The sequence below is a fragment of the Procambarus clarkii genome, chromosome 11, assembly GCF_040958095.1.
Source record: "Procambarus clarkii isolate CNS0578487 chromosome 11, FALCON_Pclarkii_2.0, whole genome shotgun sequence".
Lineage (NCBI taxonomy): Eukaryota > Metazoa > Arthropoda > Malacostraca > Decapoda > Cambaridae > Procambarus > Procambarus clarkii.
In genome coordinates, this window is record NC_091160.1 from 38,448,281 (window position 1) to 38,469,942 (window position 21,662).

A 21,662-nucleotide genomic window follows, 5' to 3' on the forward strand; every position below is an offset into this window, starting at 1 on the left:
GTACTGATACAATCGGCCATGAACGAGCTCTTATCATGGAAAGATTAAACCCTTTCACTTTTATCTCCAAAATCCATTAGGCCAAACGATGCTAGGTGAGGCAGGAGGCTTGCGCGGCTCTGAGATAAGACACACAGACAAGTTCTCCCCAGATGTTTACACAGGCAGGAGGGTAAGGCAGATAGCCACCACGGTTTCCAAGTTGGGTAATATATAAATATTTCAATATAATAGATGCAATGTTAAATGGGATTCTTGTATTGTAATTTGTCTATTTGTACTCACAGCATTTGTGCGCCCCTTGAGGGACTTGAAGTACAGGGGGGGGGGGGTAGAAATAGCCTAAGCTACTCTATCCCTGTGAGATGTATTTATTGCTTATCTCAATAAACATACTTGAACTTGAATTGAACTTCAATATAATAGATCCTTACTTAATTTGATTTGTAATGTTTGCTTAGAGAGTAAGTAATTATCAAAAACTTGCTTGGGGAAGAGTGGGGTGGTTTTAGGCTATTTTCATCCCAGGTTTTATTTTGTTATATAATGGACTAGGTAAATGCTTTAAGTTATGCCTGTTTGGGTTGTCGAGAAATGCATCAAATGTTTAAAAAGGTAAAATTAAGTGTTTAAATTTTGATATGATTACCAGTGAACCGATGTTACACCACTTGTATAACTGCCGCTGTGACCGTGATATACTGGCAGGAAGCCTCACAAATGTTTATATATTTTGGTCAACAACTATAACCTGCATATTGATATCACTGAGTTTACATCACCTGTTAATATAGATCTGACAAAATATAGACTGTGTCGACAGACCTATTCACATGCGTGGCCACGTTACTATGCAGTCCATCCTCCTGTTTTGGGGGTAATATAGTAATGCTGAGGATCATAGTATATTAGAGACGTACAACACAATTTGAAAGTGAAAATTTGTACTATTGAATTTGTACAAACCGGAAAGGGATTTGTATGTATGTTACAGACAAATTAAACTAACCTAACCTTCCTGGGCTTAATACACGCCGAGGCCTAATATAGTACATATGTGTGCTATACTAGGCCTAGTTATATTTAAGTTTGTTTAGCTTAATTTTTTCGGATTCAATAAAGTGAATAGTACCAAATTGAAGGGTATCTAATTGCTTAATACGTCAATGTTTGAACTATGGTGCACATACTTACAAAAACTACTATCTAAACAGGTTGGACTATGTAACTGAATGTGAAGAAAATCCAAGCACTGATAGACAGCTTTATCACTAACATTCAAGAAATAGACAAATATTAATAAGAATATTAAAATTAAGGAAACTGTAGATGACCAATTGGCCCATTAGAGACAGCTCCTATTTATGCCCATCGAAACTCTGATAAACATATCTAACCTACGACTGAACCAATACGGAGATCTCACGTCAATTATGTCACTTATAATTTGTTCCATAATTTATTAATTATGTTTCCAAAACAGTATATTCCCGGGTCTCTCCTAAATGTAAACTTAACCAAATGACATATTACCCAAAACTGTAGCCTTTTCTCAAGTCAACTACCTTTGTAACTTACCTCATGACTACTGTAACATTAACTACAGCGCCGTTAAACAAATGCGCTTGGAACTTAATGCAGCCTATCGTTAATAATGGTAGTACTTATACAAACTATTTGGAGTAACGCACTAAAAATGGATTGTTGGACCTAAAATGGTTCCCGTTTTATATTTCTGAAAAACTTGATCACAAATTTGTTTAGCTAATAAACTAGAGTTTGAATGCCTGATACACTGTATGGCTGTATATGTTAACATTGTTACGATACATTGTATGGCTGTATATGTTAACAGTGTCACGATACACTGTATGGCTGTATATGTTAACATTGTCACGATACACTGTATGGCTGTATATGTTAACATTGTCACGATACACTGTATGGCTGTATATGTTAACATTGTCACGATACACTGTATGGCTGTATATGTTAACATTGTCACGATACACTGTATGGCCGTATATGTTAACATTGTCACGATACACTGTATGGCTGTATATGTTAACATTGTCACGATACACTGTATGGCCGTATATGTTAACAAACACTGTAAAGGTTCATAAATGCTGTAACGTGCTCTGGTTATGAAACATGGGGTTGTCTTACATAACAGCGGCTTGTTAAGCAACTGTGGCTATTAGGCACGACAGGAGGGGGGGGTTCAGTTTCGTGAGCCTAATATATATGACTTTGACCTTTCCATCACCATTGGCATGATTGGTATGATATACTTCATGAATAAATAAGTGTAACTATTCATTAAAATACAAGACAAATTTGAATTCTGTAACAGATGGTGTTTAACATGTAGAATTTGTCGCCATATTGAAACTGTGAATTAGTAAATGTCTTCTTATTGTTCCTCGTTAAGCGAAACAGAATACAATTATAAATAATGTGGGCCGACTATGTCAATTGGCAACTGAAAGTTTAGTTGAATTATTTATATTTGATAAGCATCGATCTACCACTCGTGTAGCCCGCGTGAGACCACTCAATATATCCAGAACAAAGAATGCAAGGACGATGAGAGAGAGAAATAGCAGTAAACACTAGAGAATAAACACACCAAGAGTAAGTCCGACTAACAGTAACCGCCTCACGAGCGCTACCAACATGAGAACATCGATAAAAACTCTGACGACCGCAACAGATGCAAGAGGGCGTCCAGACCGGGCAACAACTACTGTTGATAGCAACCGACTACTCTGCTAGACCGCGAGGTCCTCACTACAATGACGCCTTTATCATAACCCCGGCAATAGCTCCCTTGTTGATCCCCACCAATCACCTGCGTTGTCCACATATATGACGTGACAGCAGGTAAATGACGTCACTGAGAGGGCTGAGTTGATAATTCCCTCAGACGGAGCTGAAGTTCGTTGTGGTGATGGTTTGAATGAAGTCATACAAATCATATATTGTTATGAAGGTGAAGATATTGAGCCGAGTCGACTCTTAAACTAGCTTACGTGGATAAATTGTTCATTGACAGAAGGTTCGGTAATATTCTTACTGTTTGTGATATATATATATATATATATATATATATATATATATATATATATATATATATATATATATATATATATATATATATATATATATATATATATATATATATTTTATTAAATATGACCGAAAAAGTAAGATTAATAATTCTAACACGAATTTTCTCAATCTTTCGTACATTATGCTTCACTGTTGGAGGTAAATCAAAAATCACTTCTCCAAAATTCATTTTTATTTCTAGTCTGACGCGACACGGGCGCGTTTCGTAAAACTTATTACATTTTCAAAGACTTCACAAATACACAACTGATTAGAACTTGCGTTTCCCTGATTTTATATCTACATTTGAGTGAGGTGGGAAGGGTGATGTGGCATTACATTTGAGTGAGGTGGGAAGGATGATGTGGCATTAACACAAGACAGAACACTAGAGGATATTAATAGGGTATTAAAAGTATCAACACAAGACAGAACACGAAACAATGGATATTGAATAGAAGTGTTTGTAGAAAGCCTATTGGTCCATATTTCTTGATGCTTCTATATTGGAGCGGAGTCTTGAGGTGGGTAGAATATAGTTGTGCAATAATTGGCTGTTGATTGCTGGTGTTGACTTCTTGATGTGTAGTGCCTCGCAAACGTCAAGCCGCCTGCTATCGTTGTATCTATCGATGATTTCTGTGTTGTTTACTAGGATTTCTCTGGCGATGGTTTGGTTATGGGAAGAGATTATATGTTCCTTAATGGAGCCCTGTTGTTTATGCATCGTTAAACGCCTAGAAAGAGATGTTGTTGTCTTGCCTATATACTGGGTTTTTTGGAGCTTACAGTCCCCAAGTGGGCATTTGAAGGCATAGACGACGTTAGTCTCTTTTAAAGCGTTCTGTTTCGTGTCTGGAGAGTTTCTCATGAGTAGGCTGGCCGTTTTTCTGGTTTTATAGTAAATCGTCAGTTGTATCCTCTGATTTTTGTCTGTAGGGATAACGTTTCTATTAACAATATCTTTCAGGACCCTTTCCTCTGTTTTATGAGCTGTGGAAAAGAAGTTCCTGTAAAATAGTCTAATAGGGGGTATAGGTGTTGTGTTAGTTGTCTCTTCGGAGGTTGCATGGCTTTTCACTTTCCTTCTTATGATATCTTCGATGAAACCATTGGAGAAGCCGTTATTGACTAGAACCTGCCTTACCCTACAGAGTTCTTCGTCGACTTGCTTCCATTCTGAGCTGTGGCTGAGAGCACGGTCGACGTATGCGTTAACAACACTCCTCTTGTACCTGTCAGGGCAGTCGCTGTTGGCATTTAGGCACATTCCTATGTTTGTTAGGTATCAACAAACATAGGAATGTGCCTAAATGCCAACAGCGACTGCCCTGACAGGTACAAGAGGAGTGTTGTTAACGCATACGTCGACCGTGCTCTCAGCCACAGCTCAGAATGGAAGCAAGTCGACGAAGAACTCTGTAGGGTAAGGCAGGTTCTAGTCAATAACGGCTTCTCCAATGGTTTCATCGAAGACATCATAAGAAGGAAAGTGAAAAGCCATGCAACCTCCGAAGAGACAACTAACACAACACCTATACCCCCTATTAGACTATTTTACAGGAACTTCTTTTCCACAGCTCATAAAACAGAGGAAAGGGTCCTGAAAGATATTGTTAATAGAAACGTTATCCCTACAGACAAAAATCAGAGGATACAACTGACGATTTACTATAAAACCAGAAAAACGGCCAGCCTACTCATGAGAAACTCTCCAGACACGAAACAGAACGCTTTAAAAGAGACTAACGTCGTCTATGCCTTCAAATGCCCACTTGGGGACTGTAAGCTCCAAAAAACCCAGTATATAGGCAAGACAACAACATCTCTTTCTAGGCGTTTAACGATGCATAAACAACAGGGCTCCATTAAGGAACATATAATCTCTTCCCATAACCAAACCATCGCCAGAGAAATCCTAGTAAACAACACAGAAATCATCGATAGATACAACGATAGCAGGCGGCTTGACGTTTGCGAGGCACTACACATCAAGAAGTCAACACCAGCAATCAACAGCCAATTATTGCACAACTATATTCTACCCACCTCAAGACTCCGCTCCAATATAGAAGCATCAAGAAATATGGACCAATAGGCTTTCTACAAACACTTCTATTCAATATCCATTGTTTCGTGTTCTGTCTTGTGTTGATACTTTTAATACCCTATTAATATCCTCTAGTGTTCTGTCTTGTGTTAATGCCACATCATCCTTCCCACCTCACTCAAATGTAATGCCACATCACCCTTCCCACCTCACTCAAATGTAGATATAAAATCAGGGAAACGCAAGTTCTAATCAGTTGTGTATTTGTGAAGTCTTTGAAAATGTAATAAGTTTTACGAAACGCGCCCGTGTCGCGTCAGACTAGAAATAAAAATGAATTTTGGAGAAGTGATTTTTGATTTACCTCCAACAGTGAAGCATAATGTACGAAAGATTGAGAAAATTCGTGTTAGAATTATTAATCTTACTTTTTCGGTCATATTTAATAAAATATGTCTACAGGAAAGACTGCTACCAAAATATACTAATATATATATATATATATATATATATATATATATATATATATATATATATATATATATATATATATATATATATATATATATATACTGTTGTACTGAACGGGGGTGAGAATAGCTTGAGCTACCTCCTTATCACTTTGTGTGTATTTATACCTCAATAAACTTATTTAAATTTCAATTGTTCATTGATGACGTCACAGGAAGTATCAGACTACTCATTCATATTTTGTTATACTTAATTAATTACACAATTTTAGCTGCACAAAATAACAATTTCACCGTAAAACACCTTCCGTGCATTTTATTACATAAAAGCTAACCAACAAAACCTTGATCAAAACCAGCCCCGAAAACACTAAGTAGTCCATCTAAACCTTCTTTGAAATGCGCGTCAACTCTCAGAACAGTTATGGTCGTTAATAACAAAGCACAAGACTACTTGTAAGTTCCGTTCCACTACCGCCGGTCGGCCGAGCGGACAGCACACTGGACTTGTGATCCTGTGGTCCTAGGTTCAATCCCAGGCGCCGGCGAGAAACCATGGGCAGAGTTTCTTTCACCCTATGCCCCTGTTACCTAGCAGTAAAATAGGTACCTGGATGTTAGTCAGCTGTCACGGGCTGCTTCCTGGCGGTGGAGGCCTGGTCGAGGACCGGGCCGTGGGGACACTAAAGCCCCGAAATCATCTCAAGATAACCTCAAGATAACCGCCCACAAGATGGGTATGGGGTGCATAATAAATTAACTAAACTAACTACTTGTAAGTGAAATATTATACTTTTAAAAAGACTTAGGTGCAATTTGCCAGTATTATATAGTTCCTGCATATGGTACTGGCAAATTACATTTCTTCCTACTGGGTCTGCTAAACGCTGTGTATACTTATAAAAAAAATAGTTAACAATTTTAGTTATCAATATGTTTTGATAAGCGCAGCTGGCAGGCAGAGTGTGAACCTGACACGATGTTCCCTTGAAGACTGGCAACCCCGACCAGCCTATTTATTTATTTATTAAGTTATTGCAAAATTATTCAGTATTTTTAAGAGTTGCATCATGTCAAGGGAGAGGATGCCAGAGGTGTGATAATGTCCCATCATGTGCGACTGGCTTGAGGAGAGGAAAAAGCCGGCTGTGTAATAAAGTTTGGGTTGGCTCATGTTACTTGGGTCTTAACCCTCACACACACACACACACACACACACACACACACACACACACACACACACACACACACACACACACACACACAACACACAACAACACACACACACACACAACAACAAAGCATGTATTGATGAACTGCAGAAGGCAGCAACACTAGCCCACAGAATGAGAGCGAAGCTGCTGATCATGGGGGACCTAAATCATGGAGAGATAAATTGGGAATCAAGGAATCCCCATGGAGGGGATGAAACGTGGGGAGCAAAATTAGTAGATGTTATAGACAGGAATTTCCTGACACAACATGTGAAGGAAGACACAAGGGAAAGAGGAGGAGATGCACCGAGCCTATTAGACCTGATTTTCACCCAGAACGTAGAAGATATCGAGAATTTAGAGCATGAAATACCTCTAGGGGCCAGTGACCATTGTGTCCTAGTCTTTGACTACATGATGGAATTCAAAATTATGACCATGGGACAAGAGATCTGGGAAAGGAGAGCTGACTACAGGAAAGGGGACTATATGAGGATAAGGGACTATCTGGGTGAAGTGCAGTGGGAGGAAGAAATTAGAGGAAAAACAGTCCAAGATATGATGGACCTAGTCATACAGAAATGCCAGGAGGCCGAAGAGAGATTTATACCAACGGTAAAGGGAAAAAATAAGAAGGAATATAATAACCCATGGTTTAATAGACAGTGTCAGGAAGCAAAAATGGCCAGCAGGCGGGAGTGGAGGAAGTACAGAAGACAAAGAACAGAGGACAACAGAAGCAGATACAACAGAGCTAGGAACGATTACATTAACATAAGACGAACATCGGAAAGGGACTATGAGAACGATATTGCAATCAAAGCGAAAAAACAACCTAAGTTACTACACAGTCATATAAGAAGAAAAATGTCGGTGAACGACCAAGTGACAAGACTAAGGAAGACAGAGGGGGCATATACTGAAAGTGACAAGGAAATCTGCGAGGCACTGAATGCCAGTTTCCATGGAGTGTTCACTACCGAGCCTGAGCAGCTCCCATTGTTGGAAGGGGTTACCCTAGATGAAAGACTATCAGATATAGAGGTGACAGCAGAGGAGGTAATGAAACAGTTGACAACTCTAGATGCAACTAAAGCAGTTGGACCAGACAAAGTATCACCGTGGATACTAAAAGAAGCAGCACAGGCCCTCAGCGTGCCTCTGGCAATGATCTTTAATGAGTCACTTATGTCAGGAGAATTGCCCAGTTGCTGGAAGAAGGCAAATGTCGTGCCGATCTTCAAGAAAGGAGATAGGGAGGAGGCACTTAACTACAGACCTGTATCACTGACAAGCATCCCCTGTAAAATACTGGAAAGAATAATTAGGCTACGACTGGTTGCACACCTGGAGAACATTAGGTTTGTGAACAAACATCAACATGGGTTCTGGACAGGGAAATCGTGCCTAACAAACCTTCTGGAATTCTATGATAAAATAACGAGGATAAGACAGGACAGAGATGGTTGGGCAGACTGCATATTTCTGGACTGCCAAAAAGCCTTTGATACAGTACCGCACATGAGACTGCTGTTCAAGCTCGAGAGGCAGGCGGGGGTGGGGGGAAAGGTCCTAGAATGGATAAGGAACTACCTAACAGGAAGGAGCCAAAGAGTTACGGTAAGGGGCGAGAAGTCGGACTGGCGAACAGTAACAAGTGGAGTACCACAAGGATCGGTGCTGGGACCAATTCTATTTCTTGTGTATGTTAACGACATGTTTACAGGCGTAGAGTCCTACATGTCGATGTTTGCGGATGATGCAAAGTTGATGAGAAGAGTTGTGACAGATGAGGATTGCAGGATCCTCCAAGAGGACCTGAACAGATTGCAGAGATGGTCAGAGAAATGGCTACTAGAATTCAACACGAGCAAATGTAAAGTTATGGAAATGGGACTAGGAGATAGGAGACCAAAGGGACAGTACACAATGAAGGGGAACAGCCTACCTGTAACGACGCGTGAAAGAGACCTGGGGGTGGACGTAACACCTAATCTATCTCCTGAGGCACATATTAATAGGATAACGACAGCAGCGTACTCTACACTGGCAAAAGTTAGAACATCATTCAGAAACCTAAGTAAGGAGGCATTTAGGGCGCTTTACACTGCCTACGTAAGGCCAGTCTTAGAGTATGCCGCCTCATCATGGAGTCCCCATCTGAAGAAGCATATAATGAAACTGGAAAAGGTTCAGAGGTTTGCAACGAGACTCGTCCCAGAGCTACGAGGGATGGGGTATGAAGAGCGCCTGAGGGAACTGTGCCTTACGACACTAGAAAGAAGAAGGGAGAGGGGGGACATGATAGGAACGTATAAGATACTCAGAGGAATTGACAGAGTGGACATAGACGAAATGTTCACACGGAATAGTAACAGAACGAGAGGACATGGATGGAAGCTTGAAACTCAGATGAGTCACAGAGATGTAAGGAAGTTTTCTTTTAGCGTGAGAGTAGTGGGGAAATGGAATGCACTTCAGGAACAGGTTGTGGAAGCAAATACTATTCATAATTTTAAAACCAGGTATGATAGGGAAATGGGACAGGAGTCATTGCTGTAAACAACCGATGCTCGAAAGGCGGGATCCAAGAGTCAATGCTCGATCCTGCAAGCACATATAGGTGAGTACATATAGGTGAGTACACACACACACACACACACACACACACACACACACACACACCTCACTCTCCCCTCACATGGTGAAAGAGGGTGTAGGTGAGGTGTACGTAAGAGGTTACGAGGCTGGCAAGTGTCATCTCAGCTGGTGGGGATCATGTCTGCCTCAGCCCACATGTTCGCACCCAACCAACACTGCACACATCAAATTATATTTTCCCTATTTCTGTATATTCACCATTACAAATCTGGGCCAGAATTATTCAAACATTTACGTGTCCACTCACGAAACCTGCACATGTTTCTTGTCATGATGGCTTTGTTTACATTTAGTAAACTGTTTACAAGCGTCGAAACTTCACAACCCAAGGTTGTGAATATAGCGCTCATAATATACAGACCTCACAAACCGTTTAAGAAATATAAATAAAGCCTTCATCATTGAGGAAAAGACGTACAAGTTTCGTAAGTCGACACGTAAATGCTTGATGAATCCTGGCCACGGTTTACCTTGGTACACCAGTCATTTAAAATCTACATGATGTTTCCTTACACGTAATGCCTCAGTTCATCTAGCAGTAAATAGGTACCCCGAGACCTAGGCAACTGCTGTGGGTTGCATCCTGGGGAAGATCAATCATTGACCTATGGGGGACCTCAGTAACCCTAATAGGCTTGGTGCTGCCAGTACTAGAATATGTAAGGCCAGCATGCAACCCTGGCTACAAGATCGGTCCCTGGTATTAGTAGGAGTAAGCAACAATGTGAGAGACATTAGGCTCGCCACCCTGGGAGAGGAAGGAAGCCACATGATCAAACCTTATAATATTCTTAGAAGCATTGCCAAAGTGACCAAGATGAAGAGGGGGGAGTAGGTGAGAGGGGGGGGGGAAGTTGACGTTGAGGTGAGCCATAGTGATTTTTTTTTTCCTACCACAGACGTGGCCACACATTTACAATGCTAACCAGCATATATACATTTTCTTCTGTCCTCCATGGACAGGGTTAGAGATGTGCTAAACACATAGTTCAGAGGTTCATTGAACAATCAACCACAGAAGGTGATTTGGTGATGTAAGGAAACATTACTTCACTTTAAGAGAAGTCACCAAGTAATAGAAGCGTAGTATAATTCAACTCAATAAGTTACTTTACAAGTAGATATAACAGAAATATGAGGGTTGGGAGTCACAGCATTTGATAACCAACAGATGGTAAGGCGGGGCTCGGGAGTTAACGCTCGACCCTGCAAATATATTGAGGTGATTACACTCCAACTAAATATACACACGGGGGGGACCCCTGTTGTGTACGGCACGTGGGAGCCATGGTAGCTATAGCCCCCTACCACTCCCCCATACCATGCTACCATACCTCCTGTAATTTAAAGTTTCCGACTTCCATATTTCATATTATCGTCAATAATACACCGTATTAACGTAACCAAATGTAATTAAACCTAACCTAACCTAACCATGGGTAAAGAGTAGATAATAGCACTAATTATGTAGCCATTCTCAATCCATTTCCCGTGAGCCCATGTCCTCCGTGGACAGGTTACTGGAGTTGAGTGTCATGGCGGTGATACCAGCCTCAGCTGGTAGGCCATCGTCACACCTCAAGACACACACGGTTTACACGTCAAGTGTGGCGTCTGTGTTTACGAGAGTCTCTGAGGCTTATACTAGCACATCCACGCCACCTTTCCCACCCGGCCTTCAGCTAATGCCTCTTGTGTTGTACACTATGATCTCTAACGTACACAATAACGGTGACCACGTACACAATAACGGGGTTTTCTAACGTACAAAATAACTGTGTACAAAATGACGGACACTGAAAAGTGGTGGCTCATAAATATCCATTTTCTTTGCGTAAATTGGTTGCGTTAGGTGGTGTGATCTGGGTTCGTGCATTGTAGTTCCCCTTACTTTCTACGTTATGACAAATCAAGAAAACGGGCTGCCCAATCACCTCTCACACACCCGATTGACTTCGTTTCTGGTCACCCAGCCCGTCCTCCAAACAAAGATCTAAAAATGATACCATACACCCGCCAAACTTCCTGTTTATGAACGAAAAACGGTTTACACATGACTCACAATTTATTTCGTTCGAACACTTCCGGAACAAGTGCTTCACTGACGACTTTTGTTCGAACCACAACGCTGTAAATGTTTCACCCACGTACTACAAATACAAATAATCGCTAACAGAACCTTAACACCAAGCCTATGCCTATATATACACAATATGCTAATATATTATCATATTAATTTATATTTGAGAAAATTCCCGTTTTGAATGAACAGCATGTTAAAATTTATGAATGCGTCTGTGGGGTCGACCGCTGGATGTAATGGACGTGAGTCGAGATAGGTTGCCGAGATGACCACGAACTAATCAAAATCCACCAAGCAACCCGTCCTCGACTCTAGTCCATTACATCCAGCGGTCGATCCCACAAGGAACTAAGTGTGGTGTTTACACTAAGGAACAGTGTGATGTTGAAGTGCCTCAGGCTCTGACACACTCAGGCTGAGACCCTTAACCTGCCCTGGAGGGCCACCCACAGTATCTGCTGTCATCCAACCCTTCATCCATGTCAAGTGAGATCAAATCGAAAATTATCATATATTTACCTGAATTTATCTGAGGGTCAATAACACTCTAGTGACCTCGACAAGGACAGGAAACCTGAGGCTTGTCAAAGGCCCCCCTCGCACATTTGCCCTGATGATTTTTTTCCAACTGGATTTTAAAATTTAAGAGTTTTGGTATTTACGGGTTCGGAGGGTAGGCAGTTCCATGGGTTTATAACGCAGTGGGTGAAAAAACATCTGTTTTCAGCCTTTCATTGAGCCTTGTTGAGCTTGAAACTGTTGCTCCTTGTTTGTGTAACACCTGACTTTTTGAAGAAATTGTCTGGATCAACATCCTCCAAATTGTTCAGAGCCAAGATCCGCCCTGTCATGCCTGGCTTGTAGTGTTGTTAGCCCTGTGACCCTCAACCGTTCCTGATACGTGAGTTGACAGCTCTGGAATTATTGTTGTTGCCCGGTGTTGCACTTCTCCAGAGCAGCTATATCCTTCTGAAGATGAGGTCTCCATGCTCGGATACAATAATCCAAGTGGGGCGCACTAGAGATTTATACAGCTGACCTTCTTTTCCTTAAAGTCAAAGGTATGCATGATTATTACTAGGGTTTGGTTAGTTTATTTCTACGGCTGCTCCTACCTATTGTGCAACTTTCAGTGAATGGCTGATATTGATTCCAAGGTCCTTTTCTTCATGTAATTATATGTTATGCCACCAGATATCGAGTTGGTGCTCCAGGGAATGTTTAAAATCTGAGATTGAGTAGAAGTTAGCTACAGACTGAGACACTTAGTACTGCCTGTATGGTGTAAGGTTACCTTAAGTAAGGTAAGACCTTCACCTGAAGCCTAGCGACGCCACGCGCACACACTCTTATGCTCAGTATTTTCTCACATCAGTTCTTGCTGAGAAACGTATATACATTATTTTATATGATGTATTCTAAGTAAAGCATATTGTTTGTTTAAGAATAATGTTCTCTAAATCTTTCTGGGGAAAAGTGAAATTGTCTTGAAAAATGTTTGTTACTTTTGCTGCTTTAAATTTGGTAAAGTCTCGACTGAGTATTTGAGAAGCGAATTTTAGACAAAAATAATTCTTCAGATTTAAAAAAAATTAATACATTATATAATTATTTTAGGAGTAAAAACTTGTACCAATCCAAAGAGACAGTAGAGTGTAACAAGCTGGAGGTTGAAACCAATTACTGAGGTGTTCACATACAAGCTGTCCGAGGCTTTTTTACACTGACGCTGCTGAGACTGACGGACGAGTCCCACATCACTCACTCACAACTTATTTATTGAAATATATTACATTGGGCAATACATATATTGGTTTCCCATAGTCGAAGTCCACCAAGTCCGACGACTGACCAGCCTCTCCAGCATGCAAGCCCGCAACAGTTGCCCATCTGCATGTACTTATTTACTACTAGATGAAAAGACACATCTGGTGCTAAGAAACACGCTCATGTGTCTCGCTCTGGCAGGTTTAACCAACTCTGAAACAATTAGCTCTCAGGCGACTCTGCTAACCACTACGTTACGAAACAGTAACATTAGAGAACTAACTTCAGTGGAGAGTAACTAAAACCCCCAAATATTGAGGGGTGAAGAGCGAGACAAAGCCCGGGGAAACACAAGAGGGAAGAGTAAGAGAGTCAGCACCAAAGACACTAAAGCCACCAGAAATACGACACTGCGAGCACCATGGTGGGCGGCAAGGAATGTCGGGGGAGTCAACGGTTGGGTTGACACCCAACAAGGAAGGTCGGGGGAGTCAACGGTTGGGTTGACACCCAACAAGGAAGGTCGGGGTAGTCAACTGTTGGGTTGACACCCAACAAGGAAGGTCGGGGGAGTCAACGGTTGGGTTGACACCCAACAAGGAAGGTCGGGGTAGTCAACTGTTGGGTTGACACCCAACAAGGAAGGTCGGGGGAGTCAACGGTTGGGTTGACACCCAACAAGGAAGGCCACAGCAACACCTGCAACACCCACACAACAATTCACCAGAGAAATAAACTAATTCATTGATTAATTTATGAAGATTAAGCCACCCAAGAGGAGGCATGGGCATGAATAGCCCGTAAGAAATAAAACTAAACTCCCTCGGAATTTTTTAGGTCTGAATCCCTTGAGGATACAAGCAACAAAGGAGACATGATAACGACATTTAAGATTCTCCGAAGAATAGTGGGAGTAGAAAGATATAAAATATTTAATAAAGGGTAACAGTGGCAGGAGAGGATGCTGGAGAGACAGACACACTATTCAGGTGTCTGAAAGAACTGCCTCAGCACACGGGTTGTAATATAATGTAATGACAAGGAGAAAGTGCTACGCCCTTATGAATATAGAGCACACGGGTGGTGAGCAAGTGTCATTAACCAGAGGGTTAGTTGAAGCTGCCTTAAATACTCAACGTCAGATGCAGATGCGATAAGAAACATGACACTCCGGAGTCGTGGCAATATGTGATCGCCAGCTGGGTAGTCGAGGCTCAGAAGGTGGGGGAGGACCAGTGTGTGTGTACTTACCTAGTTGTGCTTGCTGGGGTTGAGCTCTGGCTCTTTGGTCCCGCCTCTCAACCGTCAATCAACTGATGGACAGATTCCTGAGCCTATTGGGCTCTATCATATCTACATTTGAAACTGTGTATGGAGTCAGCCTCCACATTACTCCCTAATGCATTCCACTTGTTAACTACTCTAACACTGAAAAAGTTCTTTCTAACGTCCCTGTGGCTCATTTGGGTACTCAGCTGCCACCTGTGTCCCTTTGTTCGCGTACCACCCTTGTTAAAAAGTTTACCCTTATCAACCCTGTCAATTCCTCTGAGAATTTTGCAGGTAGTGATCATGTCTCCCCTTACTCTTCTGCCTTCTAGTGTTGTGAGGAACATCTTACGCAGCCTTTCCTCGTAACTCATGCCTCTTAGTTCTGGGACTAGTCTAGGGGCATACCTCTGAATTTTTTCCAGCTTCGTCTTGTGCTTGACAAGGTACGGGCTCCATGCTGGGACCGCATACTCCAGGATTGGTCTTACATATGTGGTATACAAGGTTCTGAAGGATTCCTTACACAGGTTCCTGAACGCTGTTCTGATGTTACCCAGCCTCGCATATGCCGCAGATGTAATTCTTTTTATGTTTTTTATTCAAACCTGTCTTCTCCAGGAGACAGGTTTGGTGTGATATCAACTTGTAGAGCTTTCTCTCTGTCCGTTTCATGAAGTACTTAATTTCCCATTTGGTATCCTGAGTCCGGCCTCCTGTTTCCACCGCCTAGTTTCATGACCTTGCATTTACTCGGGTTGAACTTTAGTAGCCACTTGGTGGACCATTCATTCAGTCTGTCTACGTCATCTTGTAGCCTCCTACAATTTTTTAGGAGGCTAAATTCTCTGTTTTAATCCTCCTCATAATTTTTTCATCATCAGCAAACAATGAGTGGGAACGATTCTATACCCTCTGGGAGATCATTTACATATATCAGAAACAGTATAGGTCCAAGGACTGACCCATGCGGGACTCCACTTGTAACGTCTCGCCAATCTGAGACCTCACCCCTCACAGTGACTCGCTGTCTCCTGTTGCTTAGGTACTCCCTTATCCAATGGAGTACCTTCCCTTTCACTCCTGCCTGTATCTCCAGCTTTTTCACTACCCTCTTGTGTGGTAGTGTGTTAAAGGCTTTCTGGCAATGCATAAATACGCAGTCTGCCCACCCCTCTCTTGCTTGGTCGTAGAATTCAATTACTCCTGTGAGGCAGGACTTGCCATCCCTGAACCCATGTTGATGCTGTGTTACAAAGTTCTTTCGCTCCAGATGTTCCACTAGCTTTTGTCGCACAATCTTCTCCATCAGCTTGCATGGTATGCAGGTTAGGGACACTGGCCTGTAGTTCAGTGCCTCCTGTCTATCCCCCTTCTTGTATATGTGTGTGTGTGTGAGACTCAAAGGAATAGTGTAAATACGCTAGGACATTATTATTGTAAATTACGTGTTAGCTACTTGATACATATGCCAGAGTATACTGACCTTGCCTTTATTTCACCGCACTTTTATTCATGTGCAATTGATGTTCTCAGGCGGATTTGTAATATTGAAGATTTTGTAATGATGAACAGTAAACAAGTGTATGATGTTATACTACCAAATATAGTTCCTAGAGTAGAGGAGGCATATCCACTCTTTAGCTGGCAAGTAATATGGGCGAACCTTCATGTTAAATTTATTGCCCCAAAACAACGTGAGCAATTGTATCGCTATATTCACGAGACCCTCCCTACTAATGATAGGTTGTTGATGTTGGGCATTAAGGACAACAATAGATGTGACCAATGTACTGAAATTTGGTTGAGCTCTGGCTTTTTGGTCCCGCCTCTCAACCGTCAATCAACTGATGTACAGATTCTTGAGCCTACTGGGCTCTATCATATCTATATTTAAAACTGTGTATGGAGTCAGCCTTCACCACATCACTGCCTAATGCATTCCACCTGTTAACTACTCTGAGTGTAGTTAGTTAATTAGTGTGTGTGTGTGTGTGTGTGTGTGTGTGTGTGTGTGTGTGTGTGTGTGTGTGTGTGTGTGTGTGTGTGTGTGTGTGTGTGTGTGTGTCACCAAGAACAAAGGGCTGGGCTGGGGAGCTACAGCAAAACTACACCTGGTACACCAGACCTTCTCAGTGCTACGATAAATATCTAACGTAATTTTCCTTCTTTATTTATTGTGTATGTTTGTCGGTCCCATGTCTGCTACATTTATACTGATGCTGATCACGCCTGGCCAGGTGTCGAGGCTATGCACTAAAGGCTCACGTACGACCTACACAACTGGCAGTCCGTTGAATTGGGTGAAAACTTCCTAACAAATAGGAAAGAAAATAACTAAAAGTGGCAAAAAATGAGAATGGGGAATGCCATTAGTGGAGTGCCACGAGGATCAGTGCCGGCCCCCATGCTCTTCCTTGTATACAATGAATTAGACACTTATGTCACTGTTTGTTAGACTTAGAGTCGCAATTAGGACGAGCGGAAAGTGCAGGAGGCTCCAAGAAGACTTAGATAAGTTAGTTATGGTCTCATAAATGGTTACTGGGTTTCAACGCAGATAAGTGCAAGATCCTTAGGACGCAAACAGGAATAAGGTCCGAGGAACACTATATAATAGAGGAAGTTACGAGGGTGAGTGAGAGACAAGCATGTTGGGGCAGACACAACACTCAACCTTCCTCACGAGTCACATAATCACATCAGCATAACGTGTTGAGCTGGCCAGGACAGCCTTCAGGGGCCGAGCCAAGGATGCCTTCACAGCGCTACATAAAGCATGTTTCACCAGAGCTAGAGTATGCAGCACCTGCGTGGAGCCCTCCAATCAAAATGCCTCGGACGAAAGCAAAGAAAATATAGAGGTTTGTAACTATCATGATTATGGTCTGAAACTAGTATTTAGGGGACTGGGCTACGAGATTGACTAAGAAAGCTGACCCTAAAGACACACAAGGAGAAAGGAGAAACAAGGGGTACATGATAAGACATATAAAACGCTCATGGGTAGTAGTTACAGCCCCGCTCCTGTGCCAGGTAAGACCACTACGGGCTCACCATAGCCCGTGCTACTTGCAATTTTTGTTCCCAGTAGCTGAATCTATAACAACAACAACCGCTCCTGGTGTATCATGCAGCGGAGAGAGTAATGTGGGGAGGACCCGTGGGGGAGCTGGAGGAGCTGCAGAGATGTCAGGACACAACTATTTACTCTAAGACTGAAAGCAAGTTGAAGGAACTAAAGAGAAGAGGCGATTTTCCTCCATAGTTTTCAAAACAGTTCAAGAAATAAAGGGTTTGGGAACAACTGCAGTAGATTTGCCTCGATTGAGGCAGAAACAAATGAACAGCGTTTCTTTCACCTGATGCCTCTATTCACCTAGCAGTAAAATATGTACATCGGAATTAGACAGCTGGTACGAGCTGCATCCTCAGGACGTGTGTGTGTGTGTGTGTGTGTGTGTGTGTGTGTGTGTGTGTGTGTGTGTGTGTGTGTGTGTGTGTGTGTGTGTGTACTCACCTAATTGTACTCACCTAATTGTGCTTGCGGGGGTTGAGCTCTGGCTCTTTGGTCCCGCCTCTCAACCGTCAATCAACTGGTGTACAGATTCCTGAGCCTATTGGGCTCTATCATATCTACATTTGAAACTGTGAATGGAGTCAGCCTCCACCACATCACTTCCTAATGCATTCCATTTGCTAACTACTCTGACACTGAAAAAGTTCTTTCTAACGTCTCTGTGGCTCATTTGGGTACTCAGCTTCCACCTGTGTCCCCTTGTTCGCGTCCCACCAGTGTTGAAAAGTTCGTCCTTGTTTACCCGGTCGATTCCCCTGAGGATTTTGTAGGTTGTGATCATGTCCCCCCTTACTCTTCTGTCTTCCAGTGTCGTGAGGTGCATTTCCCGCAGCCTTTCCTCATAACTCATGCCTCTTAGTTCTGGGACTAGTCTAGTAGCATACCTTTGGACTTTTTCCAGCTTCGTCTTGTGCTTGACAAGGTACGGGCTCCATGCTGGGGCCGCATACTCCAGGATTGGTCTTACATATGTGGTGTACAAGATTCTGAATGATTCCTTACACAGGTTCCTGAACGCCGTTCTGATGTTAGCCAGCCTCGCATATGCCGCAGACGTTATTCTCTTTATGTGGGCTTCAGGAGACAGGTTTGGTGTGATATCAACTCCTAGATCTTTCTCTCTGTCTGTTTCATTAAGTACTTCATCTCCTATTCTGTATCCTGTGCCTGGCCTCCTGTTTCCACTTCCTAGTTTCATTACTTTGCATTTACTCGGGTTGAACTTCAACAGCCATTTGTTGGACCATTCACTCAGTCTATCCAGGTCATCTTGTAGCCTCCTACTATCATCCTCTGTTTCAATCCTCCTCATAATTTTTGCATCGTCGGCAAACATTGAGAGGAACGAATCTATACCCTCTGGGAGATCATTTACATATACCAGAAACAGTATAGGTCCAAGGACTGACCCCTGCGGGACTCCACTTGTGACGTCTCGCCAATCTGAGACCTCACCCCTCACACAGACTCGTTGTCTCCTGTTGCTTAGGTATTCCTCTATCCACCGGAGTACCTTCCCTCTCACTCCAGCCTGCATCTCCAACTTTCGCACTAGCCTCTTGTGTGGCACTGTATCAAAGGCTTTCTGACAATCCAAAAATATGCAGTCTGCCCACCCTTCTCTTTCTTGCCTTATTTTTGTTGCCTGGTCGTAGAATTCAAGTAACCCTGTGAGGCAGGACCTGCCATCCCTGAACCCATGTTGATGCTGTGTTACAAAGTTCCTTCGCTCCAGATGCTCCACTAGTTTTTTTCGCACAATCTTCTCCATCAGCTTGCATGGTATGCAGGTTAGGGACACTGGCCTGTAGTTCAGTGCCTCCTGTCTATCCCCTTTCTTGTATATCGGGACTACGTTAGCTGCTTTCCAAATATCTGGCAGTTCCCCTGTTGCCAGTGATTTGTTATACACTATGGAGAGTGGTAGGCTCAGTTCTCTTGCTCCTTCCTTTAGAACCCAAGGGGAGATTCCATCTGGGCCTATAGCCTTTGTCACGTCCAACTCTAGTAAACACTTCCTTACTTCCCCACTGGTAATCTCAAACTCTTCCAGTGGTTCCTGGTTAGCTATTCCCTCACTTACCTCTGGAATTTCTCCTTGTTCTAAGGTGAAGACCTCCTGGAATTTCTTATTCAATTCCTCACACACTTCCTTGTCATTTGTAGTGAATCCTTCCGCCCCTATCCTTAATCTCATAACCTGTTCCTTTACTGTTGTTTTTCTCCTAATGTGGCTATGCAACAATTTAGGCTGAGTCTTTGCCTTGCTTGCGATGTCATTTTCGTATTGTCTTTCTGCCTCTCTTCTCATCCTGACATATTCATTCCTGGCATTCTGGTATCTTTCTCTGCTCTCCAGTGTCCTGTTATTCCTATAGTTTCTCCATGCCCTTTTACTTTGCTGCTTAGCTAGCCTACATCTTTGATTAAACCATGGGTTTCTCATCTTCATTTCTCTGTTTTCCTTTTGGACTCCTTTGTGTGTGTGTGTGTGCGTGTGTGTGTGTGTATGTGCGTGTGTGTGTGTGTGTGTGTGTGTGTGTGTGTGTGTGTGTGTGTGTGTGTGTGTGTGTGTGTGTGTGTGTGTGTGTGTGTGTGTGTGTGTGTGTGTGTGTGTGTGTGTGAGAGAGAAATATAAAATGGATATGAAAGAGAAAAGTACCATAATTCGACCAACTGGCTGTTGTTGTTTTTTGTTTTAGATTCAGCTACTGGGAACAGAAAGTTCCAAGTAGCACGGGCTATGGTGAGCCCGTAGTGGACTTACCTGGCTCAGGAGCGGGGCTGTATGTGACCAACTGGTCATACAATCAATATGTGACCAACTGGCCGTACAATCAATATGTGACCAACTGGCCGTACAATCAATATGTGACCAACTGGCCGTACAATCAATATGTGACCAACTGGCCGTACAATCAATGTGACCAACTGGCCGTACAATCAATATGTGACCAACTGGTCATACAATCAATATGTGACCAACTGGTCATACAATCAATATGTGACCAACTGGTCATACAATCAATATGTGACCAACTGGCCGTACAATCAATCATATATGTAATTCAGCTCTTGACCTAAGACTGAGTAGCCTCTCCCATACACTACGAGCACAGCATAGTGTTGAGTACCTGAGAATATCAACAATAAAGTCTTATACAAGCGGTCACACAAGCCGAGGTTATGCTCAAGTGAGTGAATACATCGTGACGTCATTTGCTTGTTTATAAAGATAGCAGATCTTCCCCGGGGACCGAGGTTATATATTTGGTTAACTTCTGACTTGTGTAGAAGCTAACAACTCTCCCCCCAACAGGTCATCTGAAGCTTTACCCTAATTGTTTATCCACACAACATGATCCGTTAATCACCTGATAAGGTATCCAATTACTGGTGGATGCACACCCTCCTCCAGTGGAGGAACGGTGACTAGCAGACCTCCCCCCCCCTTCGCCAGGGATCGAACCTGGATAACCTCTCGTACACCTAGATAACCTCTCCTAAACCTGGATAACCTATCCTAAACCTGGATAACCTCTGGTATACCCGGATAACCTCTGGTATCCACGTACCACGCCACACTTGTATACTGTGCATTGTGGAAATATAAAGATAATATTAGTTACTTCATAAGAAGTGCAGGATAGACTAATACAATAAATAATAATGATACCAATAGTGAAGGCTAATGTAAGAAATAATAATATTGAAGGTGAAGGAAACACCCAATATACATGTGGAGGTGTATTAAAACACAAATTTTCGGATGTTATAGCCTACCTCCTTTCTCAAGGTGCTGTAAGACAATATTAAACCAAAACATTCTTTACAGCACCTTGAGAAAGGAGGCGGGTTACGTACGAAAATTTTCGTATGCACAATCGACTTGAGAATGGTCCAGGACGGACCGAAACGTCGTCGTCCCTTCACCTTCTAGTGTGTTATTGTGACT

The 21,662-nt window shown here is 42.4% G+C and overlaps 1 protein-coding gene across 1 annotated transcript in view; it reads right to left on the minus strand.

The window, feature by feature from the left end:
• Nucleotides 1-21,662, minus strand: part of LOC123758342 (uncharacterized) — a 219,446-nt gene that overhangs the window by 197,009 nt on the left and 775 nt on the right.